Raw genomic sequence first — 20292 nt, forward strand, 5'->3', positions numbered from 1 at the left:
CATATTCTTTTTACATGGCATGGGGTTGAGACACTGTCTGCTGTTTTTGGACCTGAAGTGGTACTGTCTGAATGTTGAGGGGGGTTGCGTTTTTCTATTGGTCAGCTGCAGGAAAAACATTCATTGGCCCAGTGTTTGCTGTGCATTCTGCACAGCACTGAGGATGATTGCTCAGCTGGATTCAAAATAGTTTGGAGAGATTGGAGAGAGAATGGAAATTGTGGCACGTAGAAGTAATTCTAACATGAAAGCCTATGACTGTGTTAGTGAGCTTTTTGATTATTTTTGAGGATCCAAACTTAAGCCTTCCTAGGAAAGGAGAAGTCAAAGATGCTGTGTGGCACTTTCTTTATGAACAGGACTCATTTTTCTTTGCTCCTCTACTGCTGTTCCCATGTTAGTGTCAAGATCAGTGCTGGCAATTCCAGATCATGATACAGAAATTCTGTAGTGAAATAGAATATGTGGTTCATTTTCTGCATATGGTTTAACTTTAAGCAGGTTATGGGCATGCATATGAAGACTGTAGAACCTCTCTCTTGAATTGAACGATGCTAGATAATAATATTCCACTTTGCCCCAGAATTAAATATGTTTTTTTCTTCTTGCTTAAGAGCATTTTATAATTTTTAAATAAAGCAATTTTTAAATGGATGGATAAAAGATGGTTTGTTTTAATGTATCTCTGATCTCCATGGAGAGATATCAGTACATATTCTTCTGAGCACAAGAAAAGCAGCTTTGTCTTAAAAGAATAAACATGTTTTTTATGCAGTTTTTGTTTTGCATTGCATATGCTCTAAGGAACATTCAGAAAGTAAATTTCTGTATATAGGAAGAATTAAATTAGTTTTTGTTCTAACTGCTTTGTTGATTAAAATCAACCATGTAAAATACAAATGAAAAATCTTTATACTTCTCTGCACTATTCTCTCTCTCTATCTCTCTTCATATTTCTTTATTAGTTTGCCTGAATGGCTTATGCCACATTTCTTTGAACAATATCAAAACATTTCTTTTGATCTTTCCTTTGAGAATGAACTGTTATTTATAAATATATTGCTCACTATATAGAGTATTAATTATCAGTACTTATCAGTGGCATAGTGATGTCGTCACAGTCAGTATGCTCAAGATTTCCCATTGCCATTGATAACTTCTATACTCTGGGAACTGTGATTCCAACATACAGAATATGATTTATACTTAAGTATCGTAAGTGCTGGAGGTCTGTGCTCCAACTATCATCATATACTATGGGCTTCTATCCCCATCCATACACTTTAGTTTGAGTGCTCTGCAACAGAGATGGAAAGTCTAGAATATGGCAGAAAGAAGTTTGAAATGTGGCTTCATATCCCTTACCCATAAAAGGAAATTAATAAAGATATATTTGAGAGCCAGCATGGCATTGTGGTTGAAGATAGTGGGCTTGAAACTGTGGCACCATGAGTTTGAGTCCTGCCTTAGGCACCAAGCCAGCTGGGCCAGTCACCCTCTCTCAGACTTAGGAAGAAGACACTGGCCACCCACTTCTGAAAAATGTTGTTAAGAAAACTGCACGGATTTATCTATGTAGTCACCAAAAGTTGAGACTGACTCAAAGGCAGGAAAGAAAGAAAGAAAGAAAGAAAGAAAGAAAGAAAGAAAGAAAGAAAGAAAGAAAATGAGAGAGAGAGAGAGAATGAGAGAGAGAGACGGAGGGAGGAGGGAGGGAAGAGAAGGGGAGGGAAGGGGAATGTATCAGTGGATATACCGATGAGCTTAGCTTAACTGTGTGCTATATACATTTTAAAAACAAAATATGGAAAGCTAACTATGGTATAGTGAATGGATGTGCCAAAAAGTAGCAAATGTGGGCCAGCCACCATTTCTTGGCATAACCCACCTGCACAAGCAGGAAAAGTGCTTATCTGGGTGGAACTGATACAATATTGACATCCCTGAGCAGATCTGGGTTCTGACCTCTGCTTGGCCATGGAGCTCCTGGGATAGTCAAACTGGGTCACTTACTTTCAGCCAAAAGTAATTCACAGGGCAGTTGTTGTGAAAACAAAAGGTGGAGAGGAAAAGAAAAGAACAACCTGTATCTTTCAGAAGGTATTCTCAGACTCAAGTCTTTCTCCAAGGATGGGGGCAAATGCCATTTTTATAGTCTAAATTGCATAGTGAGGTTGCCGTCTTGTCACAAATCACATTTTTTTCCCACCAGCAAAACTAGCGAATTTGCCTTGCATTTGGGAAGCTTCAGAGACACTTTGCTGCCTGCGATTATTCATGCCACAACATGGGGCCATAGAGTCCAAGCGGACTGTTTGTTCTAAGGCTGAAGCTGAGGCGTTTGAAAACGGCAAGAGACAACCAGAGGCCCAGAGATCACGGCTAATGTGACACCCCCAGGCCTAATCTTCTTAGAGCACTGGGATAAAATAAGGATCCATTACAAAATCGGCCTTCATCCTGCCCCCTTCTGTGCTCTGCCTCTCTGGTAGCCAAAGCTTGAGACAATTGCTTGATTCGGGGGACTTAATCAGGTATTAGCAGCTAATGCAGTACGAGAAGAGGCTAATCTCCATATTTACTCCATCTGTAATGGTGGACCTTGCTTGCTTGCCTCTGGGAGATCAAAAGGATCTGGGAAAAATCAGATTAGGGCTGAAGAAAAGAAAGGGAGGTCCAAGGAGCAGAAGAGGCAGGATTCTCCCTCTCTGCCTTTCTTGGTTGTGTATATAGTGTCTTAAGATCCTGCGCTGTAATCCCTTCCCATTGTCTTTAACTTTTATCTTGCTCTTTTCATTTTGAAAATGGCTAATTCTGTATTTATTATCAACTCATAAAATGACAACATTAATTAGCAGTAGAACTGCACTCTCCACTTTTGTTTCTTGGCCCCAGACTAGTGATTATAGCAAGATAGATATTTTTTCACCCTTAAAAAAAAAGTAAATATTCACCTTTATTCTACTAAGGATTATTATTCCTGCTGGCAGTTGCTGTGTTCTGGTTCCAATATGAATCATATGAAATCCTACCAGTCAGACATCATATGATGAACAAGATAACCATGGTCCTGTGCACAACAAAACTGACTGTTCTATGCAATGACTTTACAAAGACCAAATGAATTAAGACTGTAGTAATCTACAGTATACCTTACCTGGGAATAAGGCATGTTGATCACAGATGAGTTTATATCTGAGCAAGCAAGCAGAGAACTGCATTATTTTAAAAAATGGCAGTAGGTTTTTGCATAACCAAAAATGTTTGCCTGTCTTCCTTCTCCCAATTAGTGTTTTCTTTTCATCCCTAATAAATAGTCACTGGTGCATACTGTAGACACGAGGAAGTATTTCTGCAAAGGTTGCAGCGCAAAAATCACTTAAACAGACCACCCAACTCTTTTTAAACAGCTTAACATTTGGCTCAGAGTGTGCTATAAAATATTATCAATTAGCGATGGATATGTATGGTGTACAGAATCAGACATTTGCAGTACAGAGATTGGATTGGAGGCAAGAGAGTCTTTTTCAATGTTTGTTTGATTGTTGCTCACATTTATATGGCTGCCCATCTCACACAAGGTGATTCTGGGCAGCGTACAACAATGTTATGTTATTATTCTCAAGACATTCAGACTGTACATCCAAATCTCTTAACTGAATACTATGATTTGAATCTGGGACCTTCTGCATACAAATCATGTGCCTTTCCACTAAGCTATGGTCTTTCTGTGTGGTTGTTTATTTGAAATGTCAGCTAAAGAATTGTCCTGCAAGATGTAGCCACTCCATCTTGGGTGGCTGATCCTAACAATTTTGGGATGGAGGATGGAAGGATGGAAAGAAGGGGAAAGAAATATTTGATTGATTGACTGATTGATTGATTGATTGATTGACTGATATTTTGCCTTTTCTCCAGGAGCCCAAGGTGGCTTCCTTTCATTTTATTCTTACAGGTAGATTGGGCTGAGAGATAGTGATGGGCCTAAAATCATCAGATGGTGACTTTGGAATATGGAAATGAGAGAATGAGGCTGAGAACACAGCAAAGGAAACACAGCAAAGGAAAAAGGGAAAGATGCAGATTAGCATACATAGTGCAAATCTGTGACAACATACTTGCAAAAGTAGGTACAGTTATGCCACTTAAATCAAATCATAAAAACACAGTGAAGTGGGTTCAGGAGTATTTATTTCCATTAACACATTATGTTTCACCTTCCATGAGAATATGCCATATAAATACGGTCTACTGATTGCCAGAGGAAAGAGGTTTGTTTTCAGGGACATTCATAATTTCTGTTATGATGCAGTATTGAACTGGTCTCTCAGAAGTATTGCTTTGCCATACAGTTTTCCTTTATGTGGATGTGTGTGAAATAATCTTGCCACTTTGTCAACTTCACAAAGGGTTACTGTGACTCCAGTAATACAGATGGACGAGATAGAGGGGGGAAAGGTATTGGAAATCCACACACTCACCAGTCTCTGTTGTCACCCTACTGTTTGTAAAGAGTAGCACGTGGTTGGCTGTAATGGGCTTCAAGCTAAGTAAAGCCTGTACAACAATGCAATAACTACCTTGGTCCCCTTGGCTTGATGTTACCTTAATGATGGCCACGTCTTATCAAGCTTGAAAGTCTTCCTGTGCAGGGATGGATGGGGGAAAAAGGCTGAGGGCAGTAACTTTTCAAAAGGCTACATTGTCCTCCTGGTTGGAAGACGTATAAAGTCGCTTCTTTTCTTTTGACTTCCTTGCAAGCCCTGTGGTGCCAGGAGAGAGCTGTGGTGGCTGCTGTCTTTTTGGCAACAAAGCTCACCTCATTAGAGTGGATTAAGTCACAATGCTGCGAAGGATAAAAGGTGAAGAGCGAGAACAGGGGATAGTAAGTGAGAGGAGCTGAGTGTCATTTGTATGCTGACGCCATTATTGACTGGAGCCCATGTGGGTCACACTTTTCAATTACCATCTGCTAGAAAGGTGGTCCATAATTGCTAAGGCTGATGCCAGGGCTTTAAATGTCAGGGGAGCCTCCCTAACCTTCATCACCTTTTCTTGATGCTTGACTTGAGGATGTTCAAAGGCCAAAGCCACTGCCTCTGGATCCCCTCAGGAGGAAAAGGATGCCATTTATTTGTTGTTGTTTTTCAAAAAGCCCTATTTAGCAACCACCCATTAAATTCACAGTCTGATGGCCTGATCCTGGCACATGGGATGATTCCCCAAAGGCTCTCCAACAACAGCATATGGTTGAGGTGTGCAGGGCTGATGGTTGTTCAGGAAATGACTATCAGAGATTTGCAAACCTCCTCACTTTACTTGGCTGGATCTTTTGCTTTTGAAATGGCAGCTTCATGGAAACAAAGGAGCAGGGTTCTTACTTAAAACTTAAAGCTGTTTAAAAATAAATAAAATGAAGGGAAGGGAAGGGAAGGGAAGGGAAGGGAAGGGAAGGGAAGGGAAGCTTTGCAATATTGTGTGCAGGGGGTGGAAAAGCAAAGGGAGCATGTTTCATCCAGCCTGGGCAGAAAGGGAGACCTTATTCATATGGCACATTCTCATGGGAGATATAAGTATGAGCTTCTGGGGTTGAGGGTAGTTCATTGACTTAACGGTCATTACTGGAATATTATTTAAAGAAAAGCAAATGCTTACCAGCAAAGAACATAGCTGCACGGCAGCCCAAGATGAAATGGCACAGGGCAAAGATCAGTCCTGGAAGGGAGGGGTGCTCCAGGTACTGAAACTGATGAAGCTCAGATTGCTTCTAGAACAAAATGAAGTGCTGAAGACCATCTGTTCTGAAGGGCTTAGGACAGCTTGAGTGAAAAAAACAGCAGGTTTTAATCACAGGCATGAGGTGCATTTGCAATGGGCTGGGAGTCAGGGAAGGACAATGACATCCATTCCTGCACTCAAAAAATGGTGAGTGGCCAAGCAGAAAGTGAAAATCTGACCTAAACCAAGATAAAAGATAAAGAACCACAAGAATAGGCAGACCAGTGTGGCATATGAGTTAAGGGATTGAACCTGGATTGGGGAGACCTAGCTTCAAGTCCGTTCTCAGCCACTGAAGCTCATGGATGACTCTGTGAGAAAAGTTGGTTGAAAAAATGAGATATATGCATGCTTGAGCTCCTGAAGGAAATGAAAAACTAGATGATGATGATGATGATGATGATGATGATGATGATCCAGATCCTTCTTAATTGGTTTTCCTGGCCCAGACATGGGGTAAATAGGGCATTAATTGCTCTCCTTAATGACCTGTGTTGGGACTTTGATGGGGATAATACACACCTCCTTGTCCTTTTGGACTTCTTGGCAGCCTTTAATATCATTGACCATGGTCTTTTATTGGACTGCCTATGGGGGTTGGGGATGAGTGGTGAGTTTCAGCCAGTGATAGTGGGAGGAAGGACAGGTCAGCTCAATGGGCTCTGACATCTGCAAGACCATAAGGGTCAGTCTTCTTTCCCCTGATTGTTAACATCAATATCTATAAGCCACTGGGTGAGGTCATCCAAAGGTTGAGGGTGCAGTATCAGCAATATGCTGATGATATCCAACTTTATATCACCAACCCAAGATGTAGGGGAGATGCTGTTGACATCCTGTCCAAATGGTTAAAGACAGTAAGGGTCTGGATAGAAAAGAATAGACTAAAGCTGAAGTCAAGTAAGATGGAGTTACTGTTATACAGCAAGGTCTCTATTAATGCCAGTGTGGTCTCTGGATGAGCAGTACTATCCATGAAAGAGCAGGTTTGTGATTTGGAATCCTTCCAGATTTCAGCTCCTGCTAGGACAGCAGATGGAAGCCATGGTTGCCTAACTTTAGTTGATGCATCAACCGCAAGCTGCTGAGAGTCATTCGGTTATGGTGACTCACATCCTTATCACCACCCAGTTGGACTGCTGAAATGAAGTTTACATGGGACTACCCTTAAAGACTCTTAAAAAATTACAAATGGTCCAGAACATGGCAGCCCAAATACTTACCAACTCCCGACAATGGGGGCATATAATTTTGTGGACCCTGCATTGGTTACTGATAGGTTTCCAAGTATAATTTAAGATGCTAGTTTTGACCAATAAACCCTTCATTGCTTAGCACCTGGACTACCTTCTGCAAACAACTTTGGTCCAAGCTATTATATCTTACCAGGAAGAGCTACTAGTGATCCAGGAGGTGAAGGGAGCCAAGGCTAGGTGCAGCTGCTTCTCTATGGTGGTGCCATTGTTCCTCATTAGAGATCAGGCTTTATTACACCATTTGTATCATTTAAATTTTTTTTTAGCTTTATTGCCATTTATTTTACTATTTTACATAGATGTTTGTCATTGTTATATATCTTGCAAGCTGCTGAGAGTCATTCAGTTATGGTGTGGTATAAATCAAATAAATGAACCCTGTGGCCACTTATGCCAAGGTCTTGTTCTCCACTTACTGTTATTGCCCACCCTCTCTAAGTGGACTAGGGCATACAAATACTAAGCAGCAGCAGCAGCAGCAGCAGCAAGTGTATGGGACATGAAAGCTCTCTGACAAAACAGATAACCAGCTCACTGCAAAACAAAAATCAAAACCAATTAGTAAATCAGATTAGTGACTATCAGTTTTCCATCATTAATAGGAATCAGCTCCAGCAATATACTGTTTATACTCTGATACTTGGTCTTAATTATAGGCACATAAGGATGTCTAACATATAAACATTATTCGTTTATTCAAAAATACAATCCTGCATTTCTCTGTGGATTTTTGCAATTGCAGGATTACTTGTTGATCTGGTACCTATGCTGAATTTCCAGTGAGGTAAGGTAGAAATGCCCTCATCTTGCATGTCACATCTTGAATCCCAATTCTTTGCATCTCTGCTGGTAGAAAGAGTTTATCATGGGCAGCTCGCACAGGAGAATTCCAGATTCCTTGCTTGTTCATGGATGATATAATGTGCTTTGCCTGCTTGGTTAAGCTAGTTCTTCTTTCAGTTAGCCATCTGCCTCTTTTTCTGCCTGCCTGATGTTGGGGTAAAGTAGCGGCGCTCGATGGGTGTCCCAAAGTATGCTTGCGTTTGAGATTGCTGCCTCGTGCTGTTTTGCTCTGCAGTTGTTACTTGCTTTTCTTGCTCATCTGGCTGATCTCTCAGTGTGGTAGCTAATTTGAAGCTCAGCATCAGCCACCACCAGATGAGAGTAGGTGCTGCTCCACAGTTCATTAGTGGCCTTAGTGAAAGTTTTTTTAAAAAACTGCAAAATAAAAATCCAGTACCATATGGAATTGCCTTATACAAAACCTCTTGAACCTATCTTTCTGAAATTTGGCAAGTTTTATCCCAACAGAAGAAGAACAAAGACTATTTACAACTATTTTCCTTTACAAACAATATCAACCTTCAAAGGAGCCTAGCACTAAAATTCTACATGCATCCTTCTAAAATTTAGCAGACTTCACCTGCTCAGAACGTTCTAATGTGTTGGCAAATGTCATCCAATTTAATTTCTACGAAAACCCAAAGCAGCATCCCAGGCATTGGTTTATTTCCAACCATAGGCAAAGGAAGGGACAAAGCTTGTCTTTCTGATTCAGCCCTGACTCAAATTGGCTAGCCTCCAAAGTGTGAGGGGAAGGGGTCCAAGTTGAATTGGGCTGTTTTATAAATTGCTGGATTTAGGTTCTAAACCTAATCTTGTGGTCAGGGCAGATCCAGTATCTTGCCCTTTAAAATACTTTTTTAGTATTTCTGAATATGGAAATCTCTTTTTCTGCTTACTAGCTTGAGTTACCAGTAAATTAACAAAGAGGGATAGCTTTCCAATGAAACTCGTAGGCAGATTGCTAAAACTGACTATGCCTGGAATTTTTTCCTAAATATCCCTTATTTTTGGTTAATACTAGCAGCTCTGTAGTTGATATCTTTCCTCTTTAAATAGCTTAGTGGTACTAGAGCAGGAGTGGATTTATTTTTCCTTTTTACTTTTATTACTGGTGAGTCTCCAATAGACTTGGGGGTAGGGGTGGGGGTGGGGGTAGGGTAAGTGTTATCTCCCTTGGCCCTGAAAATTGATACTGAACATGGAAAAGGGGAAGGAAAAAAACTCACAAGCTGATAGCAATTAGCTAAAAAGGATTTGCAACTCCATGATTCATCACACTAGGGGAATCAAAGTCATTTACAGACACTATTTCCACAGGCCCTGCATTTTGCTCCAAAGATATACCTCTGTTTATCTTCACACCATGATGTGACATTTCCTTTTTCAAGAGCCTGTTTCCTTGGAAGTAGAGCAGCAGGCTGGTGCTACATCAGCAGCCTTTGATTATCCACTGACTGCTTCAATGACATGATGTCTCTAATAGCAGCCCGTGAAGAGTGTGCTCAAAATGGGGAAATTGACTTGTTATTTGTGTAGCTCTATGGACAGGTCAAGGCTAGGGCTGGCTGGCTGAAGGGAGAGAAGGTCCCCTTTCCTGCCACAATTCAAATGAAGGGAACTGGTAGCTCCAAGTAGATTCCTTGCTGAGTCATATACAATTTCATTTAGAGCTCAGAAAACCCTTGCCTTACTTTGCTTTAAAAAAAAATGTTTTCAGCACTTGCTGTAAATTTTATTCCTTCCTCTCTTGATCTCTGGAAACTCAAATACAGGCATTGTCAAGAAAGAAATGGGGCAAGTGTAACAAAGGACTGTAATCCATTGCCCACCTCCAACTGTGCTTCAAATGTTTTTTAGCATTAAGCCATCTTTTGAGCATCAGTAGAGAAGTATCTGGTTGTTCCGTGACTTACAGTAGTTAGAATGTATATTGGCAAATGGAGCTCATTTTGCTCTTCCCCTCTCCACCACTGCTGCATTCTGGAGCAGCTGAAGGTTTCGGGTTCAAGGGCAGCCCCACGTAGAGTGCATCATAGTAATCACACTGTGAGGTGACCAGGGCATGAGTGACTGCCTGAAGGGCCCCCTGACCTAGGAAAGGGCACCACTGACACCTGGATGAAGCTATGTAAAGGCCTTCTTGGCCACAGCTGCCATCTGCTCATCAGCAGGAGCTTTGAGTCCAGGAAGATCCCAAATTGGACATCACCCTTGAACGGGGAAGTGCCACTCCATGCAGAGTTGGAATATCGCCAGATCTGGGCAGTCCAAGTACCCACAGCCACTTAATCTTGGTAGGTCCAACTACACAGTCATGATGCTTTACCCAGGCCTGCCTTTTTATTTCAATTTATTTTTGTGGTTTGCATTCTGTCCTTCATTCAGGAGTTCAAGGCAATATATCTAGGGTTTTCTTCTCCAATCTCTCCCCAGAAAAACCCTGTGATGTATGTTGGGCTAAGAGTGAGTGACTGCTCCCAATCAGCTAGTGAGCTTCCATGATTAAGAATGGATTTGAACCTGGGTCTCCCTGCTCCATATCCAGCACCTCAACTATTACACTCTACTGGCTCTAGGTATAGATACAGACCATAATGGTACATACTGTAGGTTACAGTAGATATAGTTTGTAATGATTGTTTTAAATGTAATGAATGATTCAGGTTACTTAGGTTCTATCTTTTAGTTTTAATCTAAAATTGGATTGTAGTAAGTTATAGCATTAATTTCTTGATGTCATATTTCATTATTTTATACTGCACTTATAGATACATAAGAAAAAAAGTACTGTTACTTCTGTAATAAAATGTGTCAGCAATGGTACCATCAATTTTCTTTTTTTACCCCAGAGACTAAGGGGCAGCAAGGCAGCCTATGCAAAAATCTAATACAGCTATGAAATAACTATAGCTCATATACAACTTTGGGATGTGAACTATGAAATCTAGATGAGAACAAATGGATAATAGAATAGTGAACAGGAATGTGCAGGGGCGGGGGATAAAAAAAAAAGTCAAGATGATCATCATCTTGACTTTTTGACACTCCCCCTCCAGTGGATACCCCTATAGTAAGTTAATATTATATAAGATTTTTTAAAGAGGTTTACTTGCTTCAACTAGGAAGGTGGCAGAGAGCAATGCCCCATTGGAACTGAAAGGTCCACTCCTGATCAGCATCTGATGCTGATGATGACAGATGCTCAGTGCCTCCCTCTCTTAAGTGGGTGATACAAATGTTTGTCTATGCACTTCTTAGAACAATGTACATTGGTAGAGAATAATGCCCTGATACAAAGATGCAGGTTCCCCAGAGGATTAATCTATGAATGTTTGAGGCAGAAAAACTGAAAAGTATTTCATGAGGATTACAACAGACAAACTCATTTGCAGTAGAGTAAGCTGTATTGCATAAATGGTGTGATATGAGGTGCCCCACTCTGTTCATGAAAACAAACAGGTTGCATGCTTTGCCATCTTTCCCTGGTTTTGCCAAGGCCATATTCATCGAAGGCATGGAAAGATGGAAGTGTTTTATCAATTATATTCCAAATCAGAAACAGTCACTAACAAGTAGTTAAATGACTGTCTATTGTGGTTTGTTCAGAGTTTTACAGACAGCCATTGTACTGAGCTTAGCAACTGAAATTTATGTATCTGGCCTAATTTTTAAACTCCAATCCAACAATAACAAAAAGGTTTTCAGTATTGCCAACCTAGCTGAATTTCTTCTGTGTTTTGGTTATTTGGAAAGTAGCATTACTATATTACAAGACAAATATGAATACTAATTTAAGTTCTTTGTTGTGAATGAAAACAAGACTGTTTCTGCCCTGAAATGCATTCATCATCCCAATGTTTTTTTGGAGAAATCATTGCATATAAGTTTCTCCATGCCTGTAGATGAATGTAATGTTCATCCAGAAGACTCTTAAAAACAAGAAAAGGAGACAGTTCAATGCAGAGTTACTCCTCAGGTAAGAAAAGAAGCACTCAATTTTTAACCTTTTCAGAATCTTCAAGGGATGGAGATTAAATTCCAAGTAGGTGTTGTGAAGCCAGGAGGAAAACTTTTTTCCATAGGGACCACACTAGCCTTCTTGTCAATTCTTAATTTTAACACTATGGCCTTTGCAGTAGTGCTAGGCTCTAGGCTTTAATCTTTATTTGGAATTTAAATGTTCCTTATTTAGGAACAACTTTTAATTGTCTTTGTCAAGTAATAATGAATGAATGAATGAATGAAATATATATATATATATATATATATATATATATATACATACATACATACATGTATGTATGTATGTGTGTGTATGTGTGTGTGTGTGTGTGTGTATGTATGTATATATATATGTATGTATGTATGTATATGTATATATATTTGGTTTGCGGCTAGACTACTTCACTTTCCAGGTGTCTAGAAAGCAATCCTCAGTAGGTACTATAACTTCCCAAAAGAGCTATAAAGAGTTTCCAGAAATAGTTGTGGAAGATAAGAGGTGCAGTATAAATGCAAGAAAGTAATTCTGTTTGAATTTACTGTTAAAATTGCTTGAGATTGCTTGTTGTTGAACTCTGCTAGTTTTTGAAGGCTGCATTTCAAAATTGTTATTGTTATTGTTATTTATTTATTTCTTTGTCATATTTCTCCACCACCCATCTCGTATTACGACCACTCTATTTATTATGGGGGTAGCATTTAGATTAAAAAAAAACTTCAGTAGAGGACCCCTGAACTCAGTTTCTCCGAGAAAGCACATATAAATCAGGTTTCTCCAATGAGAAGTATGTAAGAGATTGGGAATCCTTATACCATTAAAAAAAACCTTAAACATTAGTGCTTTTTTTTCTCAAGGTAATCCATTTTGAGACCAAAATCCATGGATATCAACTGAATTGCTGAAATACTATGTTTTTGCAGAATTTGGAAAAGAGATTGCAACATTCATCTGTACAATGGATGTACAGAGGTTAACATGTCATAGACTTTAGAGGTTCCTTATTATACCTGTCATAATTGACTGTAATGTTACAGTATCAATGGTTTTATTCTATGTGTGTACCACACTTAGCTATAAGCACATAATAAATAAAGCTACTATTGACTAAATATAAAAAATAAATCTCCCTTAACGTGTCTTGCTGCTGCCAATGGACATATCTGACATTTTCACTTTTGCCCACATTCAGTGTTTCAGAATCTCAAACTCTCCCCATCCAGTTTATGAAGCAAAGTATGCATTTTGGTCTATTCCTATAAGAAGAAATGAATTTTCACCCATCTTACATTAACCAATTTAGTGGGTACCTGACAGTAAGAATGCCGTATTGTATCTTTCTGCCCTGTTGTTATAAAGGTAAGATCTGGCAGATAACGGAAATTGCCATCCTAATTTACTGTGACAACCTTAATTTAAATGCAGATATCAAATTCAAACTTTAAGCAGACTGCAACTGAATGAATGTCACTTTGGTTATCATTCCCACTCCACCAATATTTTAAATCTCAACTTTCTTCCATTTCATTTCTGAAGAAATGTACAAATAGTGGTAAGTTCTTATAAAAACTGCCCAAATGAAATTCTCATGCTTCACTACTTGGTGGAAGTATTAGAATCTGGCTGGTGCTGTATCCCCAAGGGGGCAAGCTGCCGGGTTGGCCTAAGTTGCTTTTCCATATCCTTGAGACAACTTGTAAGACAATAACACAGACTGGTTTCCGACACAGCTAATGCTGCCCTGCTGTTCACATTAAGATTTATGATTGCCTAGCAATATCTCCCTAATGTACACTAGCAGCAGGCCAAAACTAACACACGTGTTAGCAGGCTTAGCAAAGGTTTGGGAAAGACCTTTTGGAATAGTCACTGGACCTTTGCCATGTCAGGAGGCACCTTGGGCGTCTTTGCTGCAGGGCCCAGGAAGAACATGCAAACGCCTTGATTGACTTACCTCCAACTTGACCTCTAACCACCACATTAATCTGAGGAACATACCATTGGCTTACACCCTCTCCATCTGAATTGATAGGCTTAACATATGTATCTGTGTGTATGATTTTGAATATTTCATACATTAAATAAATTATTTTCCTTTAAATTTGAATGCTTAAGTCAAGCCAACTATTGCTCATCAGATCATTGGTATGGAGCTGTGTCCACTTGTTTAACTCTACTGTTAAGAGCTGAGACCTTCCTATTGACCTAACTAGATTTAAATACTCTTAACAATCTGCTGCCCATGGCTACATGAAAGCTTTAAATCTGGCCTCTCAGTCCCTACAAAAGTTGACATGAAATTATAATGTTTAATGTTATTGGAGAAAATAATTACACACATAGAGATTAAATGTGTCTTAGCTGTATTGAATTTAACTGTAACTAAAAAGAAATTTAACCTGCCTTCCCACTTTTTGGAAAGTAGCTTCCAGCACTTTATGCCAAAGCTGAATATAGCTCTCAGCATTATAAATGTAATAATGTGAAATAATAATTATATTTAGCATAACAGAGGGGTTTTAACAATATACAGTATTATTCATTAGTAGCTTTGTAAAAAATCAGTAAATAGTAATTTATATACATTACACAAAATACCATTTTGAAAACATATTTAAAGTATTTTTCAATGTTTGAAAATTCATGATGTGCCTGAAAAATCTCTGGAATTTATATGTTCAAATATTTATTTGTAGCGGAAAATACTGAATTACTTTAAGATGGGACCAGATATTCCTAGATCCTCAGTATTTGCCCAGTTAGAATAACCTGCCGTAATCTTCTTGTGAATTTTGGGAATTTTAATCCAAATATGTGGTGGCGCTGCGGGTTAAACCACTGAGCTGCTGAGCTTGCCGATCGGAAGGTCGGTGGTTTGAATCCGCGTGATGGGGTGAGCTCCCGTTGCTTGTCCCAGCTCCTGCCAACCTAGCAGTTCGAAAACATGCAAATGTGAGTAGATTAATAGGTACCACTTTGGCGGGCAGGTAACGGCGTTCCGTTTAGTCATGCCGGCCACATGACCACGGAGGTGTCTATGGACAAACACCGGCTCTTTGGCTTTGAAACGGAGATGAGCACCGCCCCCTAGAGTCAGACACGACTGGACTTCATGTCAAGGGAAACCTTTACCTTTACCTAATCCAAATATATCTGGAGGGCACTAGGTCAGGGAAGGCTGCTTTAGATGGTAGTCTATTCTGAGACTCAAGACATTCAGTATAACTACAATAACTAAGTAACTGAGATATGTTTACATTTATTGCATAATTTGGACATGCCTTGGGGTTTTTGACTCGCTGCATCTTTTATTATCTGGCCATAATTCTAATATTCCATAATATAGGTATTTGTTTTACTTTAAAAAAATGTTTCAGAAAGTTAAATAAATTTGACCAATGCTGCATTTAATTGAATGTCAGCCTAGTAGTAGTGCCCATCTTCCTCTTCCACACAGCTGATGGGAAGCACTAGTTTCCTGGAACCAGTTAAGCAAGAACAGTAGATTAGTTTTCCCATATAAACTTCATACAAACAAATAATAAAAACTTAAATATAAATAAATCATAACATGTACAGGAGGCAATCCTTGGATCTAGTGGGAAAGATAAAGCAGAAGCCTTATGCCCTTATAATAGTGATGGTGTTCCTTTCACCCCAGACATAACCAGCTGAACTAGACGGAGCGTTAGATCAATGTTATTTATATCAACAACTTGAGCCCTCTCTAGTCCCAGACTGCAAACTTTCCACTCATATTTCTTGAATTACCTGACAGTGCCATGGACTAAACGTGAAAACGTCTGTATTATTGCTGAATCCCCTGCCCCCACATTTTTGCATGATTCAACATAAGCTCCTTTAAGGAAAAGCTGCTGTTTTACTTAGAGGAAAGATACTCTGTGCATGATGAGGAAGAGTCAGATTGGTTGGTTTATGACCAGAACTAGAAAGTCTATGAATTGATCTCTGCCCTTCCCACTCTGTAATAGGAGGTGGAGGAGGAGAATCAATCCAGGTATTTTTAAGAACATGGAATATTCATGAAAATAAAATAGTGTATTTAGTTTAGTGTCTTTTCACCTAGCTCTTCTTCCTCCTTCTCATATAGTACCATCTTTTCTGTTAAAAATACAACTTGTCCACGCTTTTATGGTGACTTTCCTGTATGAAACAGGCTTTATGTGATGAACAATTCCTTTCTATTTTAAAGGATTTTTTTTAATTAACAGATTTTTCATTTTACCATTTAGAAGTTTTAATTTTTCGTGGTACTGCTATAAATAATGCCTGAGTGCCTTGCCTTATGCATGTTTACAGATGTATTTACTTGGTAAAATATTGCAAAACTGAGAACTGTTTGGTTTTGGTTCTGTCCAAGTGCAAACAGCAAATGCAGTCAAGTGCAGGTCTCGGTCTCTTGATTGTCTTGGTCCAGAAAGGCAAAGGCCTCTCTGCAACTTGCCCCGAATGGGCCAGCAGCTATGAGAAACTTCTGGGTATGCTTAGAAAAGTAGGTCATTTGGGGAGGAGTTCAGAAGTAGGTCCCAATGATTAGCACCCTTCATGATGCTTTCCTGGTGTGTAAACTCTGTGTGTGAAGAGAAAAAGAGGTGATGAGCACACGAGTTAGGCCTCTCTCCCTAGTCAGTCTCACTGGCTATACATGGAAGCTGCAATAGGAAGCAAAAGAAATGAGCAACAACAACAACAGCAGCAGCAACAACAACAAAGCACCACTGTGCCTTTATCTGTGTGTCAATGTGCATCTGGGAATGCATGTGTATGTGTTTGTAAGAGAACATTTCCTATCTTTAACTGTTTAAGCATCTAGCCTGATCCTACACAGAGCAGGCATGCAGACAATTACGTCTATGCTTTGCCTTCAGAAGAGCATATTTCTTTGGGTCTCAGACCTTAGATGAACTTGCCCATATTACATCCCCTTCCCTTCCCTTCCCTTCCCTTCCCTTCTTATTTTTTCCCTTTAAAGTATCTTTTGTGAGCCATGGGAGTAAAATAAAGGTACCTTGTAGTTTGCCATTCATACTTTTATAATGAAAAAGTCTGCCTAGACTAGCTGAACTCTTGACCATGCCTATATAAGTTATTTGGTTCTCAGTTTCAGATGGTTGCTGTGCTGAGCTTCACTTTGAATACTGGTGAACTGAATGGCAATTTGGGGAGAGGGAAGCAAGGAAGAATGTCCAGAAAAAGCATAGGAAACATCTATTATAACTACCTGTGTACAAGTCTCAAAGCTAACATTTTAAGTGTTCAATGTTACAGTTTCAAAGTTTTCTTTATACTTTGTTTTGCTAAATTACACCAATGTTGTGGCCCCCAGGTAAACACTAATAATGGTACTTTTTGGTTCAAACCTATTGGCTTTCATAAACTTGCTGTCTTTGTTCCATTAGATCTGAAGACAAAATAACATGTGGCTACTTTTTAATATAGAATTGGGACTTGGATTTTCAAAATACTGGCTGGATAACACCATGGTTCACAAAACATCAAAAGCTAGCCATGAGGTATAGCAAGTGGCTGGCCTTCTGTTCTGTGCTGTCACTTAAACACATAGCCAGCTTCTGATGATGAACTCAAGATATTTATTGCAGTCATAAATCTTTCACCAAAGTAACACAAAGCACACTGCAAAAAAAAATAAAAATAAATACTAGGTATGAGAGCTTGCTTTAGCAAAAGGGTCCAAAGAGACAAATCTCGGGTTTGGAAAGATCCAAGAATAATCTATTTCTAGTCCAAGGTTTCAGGTAATGCAACAACAGCATATGAATACTATCAGAGGTAGGAAATTTGAATAATTTTTGCCAGCCACAAAACCCATCTTTTTTGCCTTGAGGCTGATAATCAGGGCTAGGCAAAAAAGATGGGTTTTGTGGCTGACAAAAATTATTCAAATTTCCTACCTCTGATACTATTCATATGCTGTTGTTGCATTACCTGAAACCTTGGACTAGAAACAGATCATTCTTGGATCTTTCCAAACTTGAGATTTGTCTCTTTGGACTAATTAGCTGAGTTGTGTTTGTTACTTTCAAATCAGTGGCTTGACTTCCTTTGCTCTTCTAAATCTGCAATGTGCTGCTGGGCTGAGGACCTTGCCTAGGTCAGGCTCTGGGTTGGCTGACTCATCCTGCTCTTGTGTCTCCTCAGGCATGCTTTCTTCAGCTAATTTTTGTGGTGCAAGCTAAGGCTCAGAAGCTTCTTCAGCTTCTGATTCTGAAGTCTCAAACAGATCCCTAACATCTTCCATACATTTATTTTATGAAAGTCTTTTTTTTTTTCCCCCAATGGGGCATTGGGGCAGTAGATACCACAACCCTCTGCCTTCCTAGCTCATATGGACATGGCTACAATGATGAAGAAACAGACAGTGGTAGCAATTTTCACATGTGTATTCAGAGCTATAAGGGTAACAGCACTGAAACAGAGAGAATGTGGGACCAGCTGTTTACTGCTGATAAGAGCTTTTTTAGTACTTGGGTGATTGTGTGGGTCTGTTACATAACTATCACAATGACATTAACTTAAGAAATGCATATAAATAGCTATATTGAAGCAAAACCACACTTGTCCAGCTTTCATTAGGCACAGTTGCCATTTATTTCAACAGCAGTGAAATTAAATGAGAAGTCACTGCATGCATTGTTTTAAAAGGTATAACAAATGGGAAGTCAGTATTTACCTAGTTTAACAGATATGTTAGATCTATAAAATATAAAATACCACTTTATTGCCTGAATTACTGTAGAAGCAGTTTTGAAATAACTGAATTGACAATGTGATTTCTTGAACCTTAAAAAAAGCCTGCCTGCCTGCCTTTCTCTCTCTTTCTCTTTCTCTCTCTCTCTCTCTTTCTTTCTTTCTTTTCTTTAGTCTTAGTTTTAGAGTTAATCTTAGATTTGAAGTTAATTCATACCAGGAATTAACATTTATGAAAGCTAAAGACAGAACTCACATCCATAAAGTGGCCAGATTGTATTAGTCTTCTATTTCTACAGAATAGCAGTCATTCAATTACTTGTATTTCTTGTATTAAACAGAAAGTAAGTGATCGTCTAAATCAGGTCCTTCATTAATAGAAGTGGGTTAGTTGAAATGTTTAAGATTTGTGGGATAACGGGTGCTTATGGACTTTGGGCCTGTAAATTGCATTCTGATCAAATGACCATAACAAAACTATTACATTTTTATGCACTTGTAACAACTCCCATGGACTCTGCTGCATTGGCCAAAGCAAGACTGAAGGTAGGATCTCACAGATTCCTTTTGAGAATAGTATCATAGCTAAGCCAGGATCAAAGGCCCTCACTCAGAAAATTCTTCAGGTGTTTCTGGCATGGCACAACTGTAAAGCTGCTTCAACAACATGGATAAGTTAATATGAAATGTGTGGGTAAGATGCTTTTTCATTTTCTCTCTCTCTCTCTCTGCCTCACTCTCATGTAATTTGAGATCTCCTCCCCCCACCCCACCCCACCCCATCCCACCCCCCCAGTCCCCATGTATAGAATTCAGGTAAATATTTTGATTCACATTGAGTAGGGCTCCTTCCCAGAAAACATTGTTGCTTTAATAGATGGTTCTTTTCCATAGTTATCCACAGCTTTGTGTTGGATATTACTACAATAACCTACTCTTCTCTGAAGTACCATGTGGCCCAGAAAAAGGCCTCGAGTTCTCCCCGATTTCATTCTGTTGAGCTACTTAAGGCTACCAAAACATGCCCTAGCAAAACCTTTGTAGTTTTCCCTGATAAACTAAACACCAATTCAGTGGGAGATGACAGATTGCTTCATATAGCATGCACACAAGCCCAGACAATAGCCGTAGCCATGACTGATTGCCTCGCTGTAACCCACTTTATGTTAAATGCATTCTTGCTGTTCAATTCCACAACTGTAATTTTGTTCTTCTGCATCGCTCAGCCCTCTGTGGACTAACCAGGTTCCTTCAGTAATGATTTCTTTTCTATTGTATTGTTTTCTGCATAATCAAGTTGGTAGGTAGGGGTTTAGGTGACACAGCCATCTGTCAAGTTCATTTGCTCTGAAAATGCATGGTATAATGGCCTCTACAACTTGAGGCTATCTGTTATAAAGAGAGAATATCAGCTTTTACCCTGCCTCGCCTCACCTTATCATCCTCTTCAATTTTTTTTTTTTTCTGGACCAAAAATATAAGAGACCCTCACTGTGACTGATTAAGGCTTTGTTTTGTTTAAATAGCCCACATGTGGTTGCCTTATATTGCAATTTATCCAAAGAATCCAATTAAAGAAAAAGAAAGTAATGTTTAAGCTAATGGGCTTGTCTTGAAATTAAAAAGGTTGTTGCAAACTGCAACATTTTTGAGTTATCATCACTGTTTCTCTGACATGCTCAC

The sequence above is a fragment of the Candoia aspera genome, chromosome 3, assembly GCF_035149785.1.
Source record: "Candoia aspera isolate rCanAsp1 chromosome 3, rCanAsp1.hap2, whole genome shotgun sequence".
Lineage (NCBI taxonomy): Eukaryota > Metazoa > Chordata > Lepidosauria > Squamata > Boidae > Candoia > Candoia aspera.